Source organism: Schistocerca nitens, chromosome 6, assembly GCF_023898315.1.
Source record: "Schistocerca nitens isolate TAMUIC-IGC-003100 chromosome 6, iqSchNite1.1, whole genome shotgun sequence".
Classification (NCBI taxonomy): Eukaryota; Metazoa; Arthropoda; class Insecta; order Orthoptera; family Acrididae; genus Schistocerca; species Schistocerca nitens.
Window position 1 is genome coordinate 279,567,985 of NC_064619.1, and position 14,332 is coordinate 279,582,316.

The window sequence follows — 14,332 nt, forward strand, 5'->3', positions numbered from 1 at the left end:
CACTATACTGTTTCTTTATAAATTTCCTCGCACACATCACTGACAGCTTAAATAAATATATCTACAAATCATAGTCTCAGAACCATACTCTCAACTCTGTGATGACGAATCAAACTATTAGAATCACAACATGTCCTGTATCTAATGAATGCATCGACATCTCGTCTCGGTATTGTACTAGTGCCTGTGGAAACAAACTGTTATCGTGCATTAATGTCCTATTTACAAGTTTCAGAGGACAATGAGATCATTGGAGTTATTCGAGTTTTGAAGCCTCTAGCAATTTGCAGCCAACCAAGAAAACGTGTTTGGTGATAAGGAAAGAAAAACAAGTGATAATGTGGTGCGAACTGTCAAACAATTGAGGAACTAATTGGTGAGACGAACATGGAGTCGAGCATCCGTCACTCATCATAAATGAGTTGAAGAGTCACGTGAAAAACGAAATCGTGCAGGGAAGATACGTGACAGTAGCTGAATTACATATTTTATTTACTAAAATTGCAATGTGGAATTGTGGCCGGACAGCTTGCCTATAGGAAAACATGTGCAAGACGTTTGTCCCGGAATTGAGTGATAAAAACGAAACGGAGAATGGTTGCAGCACTGACATTTTCACTGCGGTATCACACACATGGAAATACTTTTATCGATCTGTTCCTGGTGATGAGGTAATCATACCATGAAAATTAAAACAAATTCCACCAACACAAAGACTCATGCACACGACTGCTGGGTCATAAGAGTGTTTTCCTGGCAGATTTCATGCCAGAATGCGTTAGGGCCAATGGAGATCGCTATCTGCAGTCATATTCTTTCGATTCTTTTCTTTATTTGAAATGAAATTAATACACGCCCCCACTCCCAAATCAACAACTCCCATGGATAAATTTTCCTTGCTGGTAGTATTTTCCTTTCGGGTTGCAGGTCGACAACTTCATTTAACGTTTGATATGATAAACATAAACTTTGTAGAATGTTCGTCTTTTTGGCTGATATGCATAAATAACAAGTGAGATGGACTGAAATATATCACTGCAGCCGTTGTATCCGCCTTCCCATGAGGCATAAAAGTGCAGCACCTTCTTGAAAATACGTACATATGTACTGTCAACGTGGCTGATTGCTGCACGCGTCGATATTGCGCCAAAACTGACACCGCCAGATGAGTCATATGTTTTTAAAATGTTTTACACGTCAAAATTACAGTATGTCTTCCGATTCAAATTAAACTAATGTAATTTAAATAATTTTTATATATTTAGTTATATATATATATAATTTATATATTATATAAATTATGTATTAATTTTAAGTTTCGTTGACGTCCAGTTATATAGGTAATTCTATCCACATGCAAATCGTGTTTATAACATATTGACTGAACCGGGTTGAAAGACTAGTGGTAGGGGCATAGAAAAATCAAAATTGCTAGGGTAAGTTCAAAACAAAAATCAAACATAATATAAATTGTTCTATTTGATCATAGGACTACAAAACTCGAATTGGATTTTGTCTGAGCAAAGTATTACTAGCATTATCGATGTTTCTGCGTTGATCTTCTATTTTATTTATTCCAATGATCCATATGGAGGATACGATAAATAAACTTTGCTTTTGTTTATTTGTGTTTGTAGTCTCTTTTCTTCCTGGGTTCACATCTTTCCGGAAATCTTGTTTTTCGTGTCAGTACCCTAAAAAGTATTCTGTTTTCTGCTATGTCCATTTCGGTTCATGTGTTTTTCATATCTTTGTCAATTTCAGTGAATCTTGTGAGCTTAAGTTGTAGCTATTTATTAAGTTGAAGATCTGCTTAATTAGTCTGTTAATATCCATTTGGTATATGACTCCATTGAACTCTTCTTTTCCTTATTACGTCAGTTAGCTTAATTTGTGTTCAGCATTACTATTACACAGCACTTTCCCTAGAATTCTTCTTTCAACTTTTTCGACTTTTTCAGGATCCCTAAATCTTGTCCTTTAGGTGATTCTGCTGCATACGATGGTTCAGATCTTACCACTGTTTTAATTAGTTTATCTTTTTAAGAAAAACCACTTATCATAATCGAAGTATTTTGACCTCATAATTCGAAAAGCTTTTCTAAAAAGGTGTCCACATTAAGATAAGTATTCCTCCTGTGTCGTGTCTAATGGAATTAGTGACTGGTACCTGTCCGTGGAACTAGCTCTGAACCATTCTGAGTTACATAAAATTTTAGTTTACGTTTCAGAAACACGTGCTCAGCTGCAGCAATCACTTAGATGTAGATTGATGTCTTTCTACAGAACTTAAACATAAATCGCGGATTTTTCAAAAAAAGTATTTCATACTCTGGAAACTCCTGTTTAGTGCGTGGCAGAGGATACTTCCCATTGTAACACGTATTAGAGATTCTTCGCATTCCATTCACGTATCTAGAATGAAAAGGGTGGTTGCTTGAATACCTCTGTGCACTCTATAATTAGTCCAAAGTTTTGTCTTCGTGATCTCTGCGGGAGCTGTCCGTAGGAGGCAGTAATATATCTCTTGAATCCTCTCTTAACATTCGTTCTTGGACCCTTGTAACTAGAATTTCGCGAAATAAGTGGAGTCTCTTCTTAGATGTCTGCCAGTTAAAGTCTTTCAGCATTTTCGTAACGTTCTGGCGTGAGTCAACCAAAGCTGTGACCGACTGTACTGCTCTTGTTCGTTCACGTCCACAATCAAAGTTCGACCTAATTAGCATGGATCCCACACATCTGTGAAATATTTCAGGACGGATCACGTGCTTATTTCGCAAACAATCTCTTCTCTGGTGCCGCGCGGTCTTAGGCGCTGCAGTCATGGACTGTGCGGCTGGTCCCGGCGGAGGTTCGAGTCCTCCCTCGGGCATGGGTGTGTGTGTTTGTCCTTAGGATAATTTAGGTTAAGTAGTGTGTAAGCTTAGGGACTGATGACCATAGCAGTTAAGTCCCAGAAGATTTCACACACATTTGAACATTTTTTTCTTCTCTAGTGTCGTTACATTTTCCCAATACACTACCAATGGACTGGTTTACTACCTACTTTATTTAAAATTGAGCCTACATAGTCATTTCAGATCCCTGCAAATCGTGCCATCTAAAAGCTTACGGCCAATACTCCAGAATAGTAGACGGAGAATTGTTTCTCGAGATGAAATGAAAATAATTATCGTATGGCTCTGACGCTTGAAAAACCTCACGTGGGAAGTCCGGTCGCCGAGTTGTAAGCCGTGGGTGGCTTGCGTGTCCATGATGATGAAGCAATTATGAGAACAACACAACACCCAGTCCCTGAGAGGAACCTGGCGGAGAATCTAAAGTGGGAGCGCTGCTTGGTAATCAGAGGCGTTGACCACTCAGTTAAGGGGGCGGGCTGGTTCCTAGGAAATTGTGCATTTTCCCAAGAATGTCCGTTCTGACACTGTTTCTGCAAACTGAGAAACGCTAGATCAAGTTGGATGGGAAACTTTTGATCACTTCCTTTTCACGGAGCTTATAGTCCTCCTGGCCATCGAAACATTTTGGAAGCGACGCTGAGGTTAAGATTGTTGCGAACAAGTGGCATCATGAACTGTAGTGAACGTACTATGACACGGAAATTCTGAATCTCTTGGACAGATCTGAGAAATATTTAAACAATAGAGATGATTATGTAGAGCAGTAAAGTTAAGTACAACTTTGTAAATTATCTGTTTATTTTCCCCTTAGCATATTTCGTTCTTGTGAGGATACTGTTTTAGAGCACAGTCGTTGCTAATCACAAGAAATCGTTTGTGCGCACGTAATGTCTGTTCATAACGTATTCTGCACGGTGTTTCACACAGCAAGCATTTTGGAGCCCATGTTTACTCGACATTTTTTTCTTGTTTTGATCCATACTACCACCTCTGAACGTTGCCTACCCTACAGTCTTAGCAACAACTTTGCCGATACATATAAATTCCATTGTCAGAGGTATCAGAACGGTTTTCATATATAACTTTCGACTCGTTTTTTTCCCGTAAAGGGACCCTTACCTCAAATTTGTACATGTATCTTTCTCCATCAACCTTGAAAGTCTGTAACTTCATCACAGAATCACCCAATATATACTGGCCAATAAAATTGCTACACCAAGAAGAAATGTAGATGATAAACGGGTATTCATTAGACAAATATATTGTACTAGAAATGACTTGTGATTACATTTTCAAGCAATTTGGGTGCATAGATCCTGAGAAATTAGTACCCAGAACAACCACCTCTGGCCGTAATAACGGCCTTGATACGCATGGGCAGAGCTTGGATGGCGTGTACAGGTACAGCTGCCCATGCAGCTTCAACACGATACCACAGTTCATCAAGAGTAGTGACTGGCGTATTGTGACGAGCCAGTTGCTCGGTCACCATTGACCAGACGTTTTCAGTTGGTGAGAGATCTGGAGAATGAGCTGGTCAGGGCAACAGTTGAACATTTTCTGTATCCAGAAAGGCCCGTATAGGACCTACAACATGCGGTCGTGCATTATCCTGCTGAAATGTAGGGTTTCGCAAGGATCGAATCTAGGGTAGAGCCACGGGTCGTAACACATCTGAAATGTAACGTGTACTGTTCAAAGCGTCGTCAATGCGAAGAAGAGGTGACCGAGAAGTGTAGCCAATGGCACGCCGGGAGATACGTCAGTATGGCAATGACGAATACACGCTTCCAATGTGCGTTCACCACGATGTCGCCAAACACGGATGCGATCGTCATGATGCTGTAAACAGAACCTGGATTCATCCGACGTTTTGCCATTTGTGCACCCAGGTTCGTCGTTGAGTACACCATCGCAGGCGCTCCTGCCAGTGATGGAGCGTCAAGGGTAACCGCAGCCATGGTCTCCGAGCTGATAGTCCATGCTGCTGCTAACGTCGTCCAAGTGTTCGTGCGGATGGTTATAGTCTTGCAAACGTCCCCATCTGTTGACTCAGGGATCGAGACGTGGGTGCACGATCCGTTACAGCCATGCGGATAAGATGCCTGTCATCTCGACTGCTGGTGATACGAGGCCGTTGAGATCCAGCACGGCGTTCCGTGTTACCCTTCTGAACCCACCGATTCCATATTCTGCTAACAGTCACTGGATCTCGACCAACGCGAGCAGCAATGTCGCGATACGATAAGCCGCAATAGCGATAGGCTACAATCCGACCTTTATCAAAGTCGGAAACGTGATGGTACACATTTCTCCTCCTTACACGAGGCATCACGACAACGTTTCACCAGGAAACGCCGGTCAACTGCGGTTTGTGTATCAGAAATCGATTGGAAACATTCCTCATGTCAGCACGTTGTAGGTATCGGTACCGGCGCCAACCATGTGTGAATGCTCTGAAAAGCTAATCATTTGCATATCACAGCATTTTCTTCCTGTCAGTTAAATTTCGCGTCTGTAGCACGTCATCTTCATGGTGTAGCAATTTTAGTGGCCAGTAGTGTACATTCACAGGAACCGGCGCCTCTAACTGTGGCTGGCTCTGAGCACTATGGGACTCAACTGCTGTGGTCATTAGTCCCCTAGAACTTAGAACTACTTAAACCTAACTAACCTAAGGACATCACACACATCCATGCCCGAGGCAGGATTCGAACCTGCGACCGTAGCAGTCGCACGGTTCCGGACTGCGCGCCTAGAACCGCGAGACCACCGCGGCCGGCCTCTAACTGTCGGATGACTTTTATCGAACATGGGTTCCTACGTCGAACTTGATCTACTAAGTCTCCTCGACAACCTCTAGAACTGTGAAACTGTGAACTGTGAAACTGTGAACTATGAAACTGTGAAATGCCCTGTACTTTTAGAAACACAGTTGTGTCCATTACTTGGGCAGTCACCTGCCCGTACGTAAAAATTACGTGAAGAGAGTATCAGAGACGTGCCACGAGTTTACGAGGACCACCTTCACGACTCGGAGGTCGAACGAGATTTCAACGTCTTTCGCCGTAAAGAAATTACTGGAAACCAATAATGAGTTTCCCGACTCCTATTTGTCAGCGAGCGGATGTAGGCGACGATACTGAGCTACCCGAACGACTAGGATGTTTTCTCACTCTGAAAGTAAAGAGCCCATATTTCACTCACTAAAGTGGAAGATAGCGTTTGACAAACTCGGTATCAGCGACGCTGAGGTTTTGGTGAGAGGGTCGTAAAGGAAGAGTGGTCATCAAAGGCGTCGTCAACGTCACCCCACGTCACGCACCAGACAACATCTACGCTCTTTGGTCGTCATGATATATCACAGTTTTATCTGCCTTTATTAGTCTGCTACGGCGAACATCGTTTTCATTTTATCTCTGGTGACATTTCATACTGTCAGTCTTGGGTGAAGTAGCAATATTTGTATAGCATTTCATCACTGGGTATAACAAGTTACATCCAAATGACCTTTATTAACAACTTTACCTTCTTCGGATCTACAACTTGAACGGCCCCAGATTACTTCCATTATCCATGACTCCATCTTTTGGGTACCTTTTACTCAAAATTCTGTGTAAAATGGCGGGCCATGAAAGCCTACTATCTTTTTATAATTTACAACTTTCGCTGTGAGAACATAAACATCACTGGATTCTTCCTTATAGGAATAATTGGTGTAATGCCCAAATCAGTGTAATCTCTGTAACTTGCAGTGCTATAGGATCATATACTGGAAAGCAACACAAAAATAAATACGGTGAGGGTTGCAAATTATAAACATATTTTTCAGTATGTGAAGAGTGGCTCATTCGGTATCAAGGAAATGCACTGCATGTAGTCACTGAGTGCTTTGCGCGTCGACTTATCTCGTGGAACTGAAAATTAAATGTGATAAAAGCAGCTAAGCAGGTTCTACAACGAGACATTTGTGATGGAAAGGTCAGCCGAAAAAGTTTCATATGTTTAGTGCCACCTGTTGTAGGCATATGACAACAAGGGGCAAGTAGTAACTGGAGTAAATGGAAACAAATACCTGTAAAATTATTCATAGCAGGACAAGATCTGTTTTGGTTTAGCTGGTAGCATTTTGCAGCCCACTATGATGCAAAGGAGGACTCGCTAACTAACGCTATACAAAAGCCATCAAGAAAATGTATGCAGCCACGAACAAATGAAGTGTTAAGAGGAAACAGTTTACGTTAAACACAATAAACCAGTTCACAGACAAGGAAAAAACCGAACGAACGTAGTTTTTGCTCATCCAGCTTAAATTCATCACTTGCAAAATAGGCACAATTTAGCTGGTAATGAGCATTTGAATAAGACTAACTCAAGGACCCACTGATGTCTGTTCATTACCTCATTATAGCGGGTGCTAGTGTATGATTCTGTGCGCACGAAAGCCTGAGTAGCAGATGTCAATGCTAATTAAATAGGAAAGATATCGAACTTTTTCCTTCACAACTGTTTCTCGTTTCTGAGGGTATTTTCCTTCTGTCGTTGCAACTATTAAAAAATTCGCGTTTTTTCAGCAGGCGCGTTTCGCTTTATTGGAGTAAAGCCTGATCCATGGCCTGTAATTAAGGTATTTACATTTGATTTATTTTTCAGATCGAGAATCAGTTCGTTAAGAATATGTTAGTTCTTACTTACGGTGATTTCCGTTTGATTTCTGGCCTACATCGGGAAATGACGTCTGCTAGTAGCACATCGTTGATTTCATCTTCTTTAGACTGGTAGTTGTCATCTAATTTTCAGTTCCTCTGCAGAACGTTGCATTTTTTTATGTTTTACATAGAACACTTTTTCGCCAACCATTACTTTCTGTTTATTTTTATTCCTCTAAGTATGTACTGCGGTTTCTGTTTTGTAGTGTTGCCTACATGACATTGCCAACTATACTCTGTTCTTATTTTGTTTATTGTACGTGTGTAAATCTATTAACTTTGTTGCTTCTATTTATATACCGTATAAGAGTAGTGAAGAAATAGCGATGACTTTTTTTGTGGGGGAGAGAGGAACCAGGATGAGTGGACACAAGTGTATAGTCGTGTGATGGAGTGTGAGTAGGAGGGAAGGTGATGAGCAAGAATTGAAATGAAACTGGAAGGGGGGAGGGGGAGTGGGGCGTTGGTGGGTTAGTGGAAGATTTCTTCAATTATTTTATGTAGTGACTGGATCCAATATTTATTGGGTCATCGAGCTATTGTTTATATTGTGTTAATGCTTACTGTATATGGAAATTTTCTTGAAAAGGGAGGAGATGACTGTCTTTACTGATTATTTTGATTTTCATATCTTTTTCCATATTGTTGGTCTATGGTGTTCTTGTTTTAAATGATCTGCAAATGTTGAATGGTTTGTACCATATTTCAATGCTCTGATGTGCTCTTTATACCTCCTGTTTTAGATGATTTGCAAATGTTGAATGGTTTGTACCATATTTCAACGCTCTGATGTGTGCTTTATACCTCGTGTCGAATTTCCTGTCAGTCATTCCAATGTATATCTTTTCACAACCTTTGCGACTGAGATGATACATGCCATATTGTTGGTACCTATTTCGTTTCGATTTCAGTTTGAGGACATGCTTTTGTATTAAGTTGTTTGATTTGTAACCTATGTTTATGCCTTGTTTTTTGATATGTTACCTATTTTATGTATGAATTTGATTTGGTAGCTCATTGTATGTCATTTTTTTGTAATAGTGCCCGTTGTATGTTTGGCTAGTTTCTTTCTTTATTTATGTCTTTACTTTTCTGTTTAGTCTGTCTACCGGTGCTTCTTTGTGTCTGTTTTTAAAGCAGATTGTTTTATAAGGCTAGCTCCTTCTGGTAATCAGAAGTGTTTAGGGGGGACCTCGTTCAGTGTGTTTAACATTACTGCTTGCTTGCGGTTCTGCGGTTGGTTTGAGGTTGTATTTAAGATAGTTTCACTTGTTGTGGGTTTTCTGTACATATCAAAAATGTGTTTTTCATTGTCTTTTCTTATGTTTATGTCTAGAAAGTCGAATGAGTTTTCTTGTTCTCCTTCTATTGTGAACTTCATGTTTTTGTGTATAGTATTTACGTCTTTGCGTAGTTGTTGTATTCTATTTTTAGGTTCATTTATTTTTATAGTTTCCTTAACAGGGATGAAACTGTATGTTGTACTTTCTATATCAAAGAAGATTAGTGTTGCTGTGTTAGGGACTTTAAGGTCTCTTGCATGTTGATTTGTATTTATAATTGTTCTATCATTTTATAGTTTTTAGTACTAGGTGAGCTGTGACAGCATTTATTTTGCTAGTAGGTATGTAGGAGCTGCTCTGAAATTGACTATTGGATGGACAGGATAATTTTCTTTATGGACCTTGGGTCGACATCTCATTTTGGGGGCTTGAGGATTTTCTTGTACAATTCTCTGTTTCTCTCTGTCTGTAAATGTATATGTTTTTGAGGATGTTTAAAACCTCTTAGTTGGATCTGATTTTTACTTTTATGTGTTGCTTTTGCTGATTATTTCTTCACTTTTTTCGGTGTACTCTTTGGTTTTCATAGGGATAACACTATTACCTTTGTCAGATTTTGTTATAGTGATGTTTTCTGCTTGCAGTTCTTTCTTTAGATTGTAAAGTTTTGTTTCATCACAATTATTCTTGAATTTATGATTTTCTTTTTTTAATTTGTTTTGATATGTTTTTAGTTTCTTCCTTTATTAACTCCCTGGTTAGCCCTGTGTTTACATTTATGGTGAGAATATATTCAGACTGTATAATGGGATATTCTATCTGTTGTATATTTCCTGGTGAGTCAACACCGTGTTAGAGACCTTTTGTTAAGAGCTGTTAGCCGTTTTTATTTAGCGTTATATCTGTGAGACATCAGTTCAATAAACCACAGCTGCAAAATACTAACACGAATTCGTTACAGACGAATGGAAAAACTGGTCGAAGCCAACCTCAGGGAAGATCAGTTTTGATTCCATAGAAATGTTGGAACACGTGAGGCAATACTGCCCCTAAGACTTATCTTAGAAAATTGATTAAGGAAAGGCAAACCTACGTTTCTAGCATTTGTAGACTTAGAGAAAGCTTTTGACAATATTGACTGGAATACTCTCTTTCAAATTCTGAAGGTGGCAGGGGTTACATACAGGGAGCGAAGGGCTATTTACAATTTGTGCAGAAACCAGATGGCAGTTATAAGAGTCGAGGGAAATGAAAGGGAAACGGTGGTTGGGAGGAGAGTGCGACTGGGTTGTAGCCTATCCAAGATGTTATTCAATCTGTATATTGAGGAAGCAGTAAAGGAAACAAAAGAAAAATTCGGAGTAGGAATTAAAATCCATGGAGAAGAAATAAAAACTTTGAGGTTCGCCGATGACAATGTAATTCTGCCAGAGACATTAAAGGACCTGGAAGAGCAGCTGAACGGAATGGACAGTGTCTTGAAAGGAGGATATAAGGTGAACACCAACAAAAGCAAAACGAGGATAATGGAATGCAGTCGAATTAAATCAGGTGATGTTGAGGGAATTAGATTAGAAAATGAGACGCTTAAAGTAGTAAATGAGTTTTGCTATTTGGGGAGCAAACTAACTGATGATGGTCGAAGTAGAGAGGATATAAAATGTAGACTGGCAATGGCAAGTAAAGAGTTTCTGAAGAAGAGAAATTTGTTAACATCGAGTATAGATTTAAGTGTCAGGAAGTCGTTTCTAAAAGTATTTGTATGGGGTGTAGCCATGTATGGAAGTGAAACATGGACGATAAATAGTTTAGACAAAAAGAGAATAGAAGCTTTCGAAATGTTGTGCTACAGAAGAATGCTGAAGATTAGATGGGTAGAACACATAACTAATGAGGAGGTATTGAATAGAATTGGAGAGAAGAGAAATTTGTGGCACAACTTGACTAGATGGAAGAAGGGATCGGTTGGTAGGACATATTGTAAGGCATCAAGGGATCACTAATTTAGTATTGGAGGGCAGCGTGGAGGGTGAAAATCGTAGAGGGAGACCAAGAGATGAATACACCAAGCAGATTCAGAAGGATGTAGGTTGCAGTAGGTACGGAGAGATGAAGAAGCTTGCACAGGATAGGGTAGCATGGAGAGCTGCATCAAACCAGTCTCTGGACTGAGGACAACAACAGTAACAACAACATCTGTAAGACTGATCACCCTAGGAAAGAAATGGGGTGTGTGAATGTGTTTGTTATTGGGTTTTGCGTGATGTCATTTTAGATTTTCAGTTTTCTTAATATGCTTTAGTTGAATTTTGTTTATAGCACTGCAGTCGACTTTTCCCACGATGGAAGCGAAAATAAGACGGTTATTTAATTTTTGTGCTATCTGAAGGTGAATTTGATATAATTCTTCGTTTAGTGTCGATTTCTTCGTATGTAGAGACTTAATTTCTTGTTTCAATCAGGCATTTTCAGCTGCCTGTCGGGCAACTTTTGGTGCCTTCGAACTGTTTTTTATTTTTACATTTATGTAATTTGGCGTAAGATCATTACGTTTAGGATTGTTGTCATATCTAATGGTTTCAACTGTTTTATGCAGATTAATATGTATCTTCTTGTACTCATAATAGTGGCCAGGTGGAAACGCTTGACAAGCCGTCATAAAAATCTTCATTCGTATGGCGATATTATCCGTAGTTGCTTTACAATTCTTGAGTGTATTTTTGTTCTGTCGACGCAAGTGCAAAAATTGCGTGTTTCTTTCACAAGACGCGTTACACTTCATTGAAGTAAAGCATCAGTGGTCTGTAATTAAGTGATTTACATTTTTATTTGTTTTAAAGGTCAAAAACAGTTCGTTCCATGGGTTCACCTATTTCAGGAACATTAGCCAACATTTTCGTGAATCATGTAAAAAAATGCTACAACATCATCTACTGGTATACCTACGTGGATCACATAATATGCACGGTATATGAACATAATAATAGAATACAGCAACTACACGAAAACATAAATACTGTGCACAAAAACATAAAGTTCACAACAGAAGAAGAACAAGAAAACTCACTCAACTTTCTTGAGGTAACCGTATGAGAAAACAATAACACACATAGATTTGACATATACAGAAGACCCAAAACAAAAGAAATTATCTTCAATGCAACCTAAAACTACCTGCAGATCCACAAACATACTGCAATCAGATACACATTAAACAAACTGAACGGGATCCACCTCAACACCTCTGATTACCAGAAAGAGCTACACAGCAACATAGTTAAATAGATTTACACACATACAATAAACAAAATAAGAAAAAATTATAGGTGAAAGACACTCTAGTTGGCAATGTTATGTTGGCAACACTACAAAACACAAACCGCAGTACATATTTAGAAAACAACGATGTGCTGTCAGAACGGATTATGTAAGAGCGAATCGGCAGGTTTTACCAGGGGTAATTCTCCCTGAACTTATTAACCAGTTTTACTTGTTATATGCATCGGATATCTGGCGGTAGGTTTAACTTGGCCTGAATTTTCGTCTGATGAAATCGGTTCTCGTAACTTACATTCCACAGACTAAGATGTGGCAGCCGGTCACGGTCACCCTTTAAATACGCTATAGGCGCTCATATTCTTTACGCGTTCAGTAACTTGTTGTGTAATTAAATGAAAGTTATGTTTGTGACTGTGAGTTGCAAAAAAGAAAATTATCTAAAAGAAAATGATCTTCGCAATGAAAGCTATCTTGCGAAAATAATGAATCTTAATGAATGTCAGCAGTCTAATCTATGCAGTTGTAAGTGCCCAGAACAATATAAAGAAGTTTAGTGGCTGTTATGTGATGACACAAATCTTTTGTGCGATGGGACCTCGGTTCTGTTCTACTTTGAATCTCATGGTCGCGTTCTGCATCGAACTAAGATTTTTAGCGGAAAAAATGGTTCATATGGCTTTAAGCACTATGGGACTTAACATCTGAGGTCATCAGTCCCCTAGACATACAATTACTTAAACCTAACTAACCTAAGAACATCACACACATCGATGCCCGAGGCAGGATTCGAACCTGCTACTTTAGTAGCAGCGAGGTTCCAGACTGAAGCGCCTAGAACCGCTCGGCCACAGCGGCCGCTTTTAGCGGAAAGAAAAAGCAATCACTCTGTTGCATGAACTGCTGACTGCGTGATGTTAACAACGGGTGTGATTCTGAATTCTGCCTGTTGAGTCTGTAGAGGGGAAATGTGGAAATTTGTAACAGGGGAGTTTTCTAGTTCTTACACACGTAAAGAGCTTCCCATGACTGTATCTTCCAGGCCTTACTAATAAAAATCGGAGTTAATATTAAGTCCAGTCACAGATTCCATAACAAAGACTTCATCACGGGTTCATCACTGGGTGCACAATAACTGAGCTGGTAAATTTGATAGGTAAATTTCCCTTCAAAAGTAATTTTTCACGCTATTCTGAACCGATGTATGTGTGGTCAAGGAAAAGGAAAACAAGATGAGAAAGTCTTCATAATTTTTAGATTTCTGTAAATCAGTTAGGTAAAATGGTCCAAAGATAGCGTGTTCCTTGAAAAGGGAGGCAGGAGCTGTTGTTCACAGCTGCGTCGCCGCCATGCCCCCGCGGAAGGAGACCTTCTTTTTACGGGGGCATTGGACAGTGTAACGGAACCTATTAAAGGCTTTACTTTACCGAAGTGTGCAATACCCTCCAAATTCAACCAGTTTAACGAGTATTTATGATTATAGAAAAGTTATTGTGTATGTTAACAATGATTGCATAACATGTCTCCATAAACAGTTAACCCATTAAATTATACTGAATAACTCACCCACACTAAATTAATATCACTTGATCACTGATACAGCAAATGTCATCGTGTAAAAACACTAAGTTCATCTTAAATAATTAATATGAAGTACGAAAAATAGTGGCCAACTTACGTATTTTGGATCTCCTTAAATAAAAATGACCCGGTGAAACCTATTTGTTCACTAGCATTCACGTAAACACTCCTATTTTAGACGAAAACCAATGTAATTCTTAATAATTCATGTTATTTACTTATTTATGCAAATTAGAGAAGTCAATTGACAAACTTTTAAAAAACGGCCTTTTTGTAACAAAGAATTATTCTGTCAAGTTAACAAATCTGTCTGTCATTTTAATAAACTGTTACATTATTTCGCTCGATATAAATTAATAACTTTTCTGCACAAATTACGATAACAGATGTACATGTGACTTATAAACTATATCTCGTTTTAGTAGTTCTTTGACAAGGTTATAAATACAAGCATCAAGAAGGGTCGGGAGCGGAGTCTGAATGTCACTTTGGTAAAGTGTATGTGTGTTATTGTTCTAAGTGGATAAACATTGCAAAGAACATGTAAAAGAAGTGCTACTTTGTATTGTGTCATTGTCGTTGG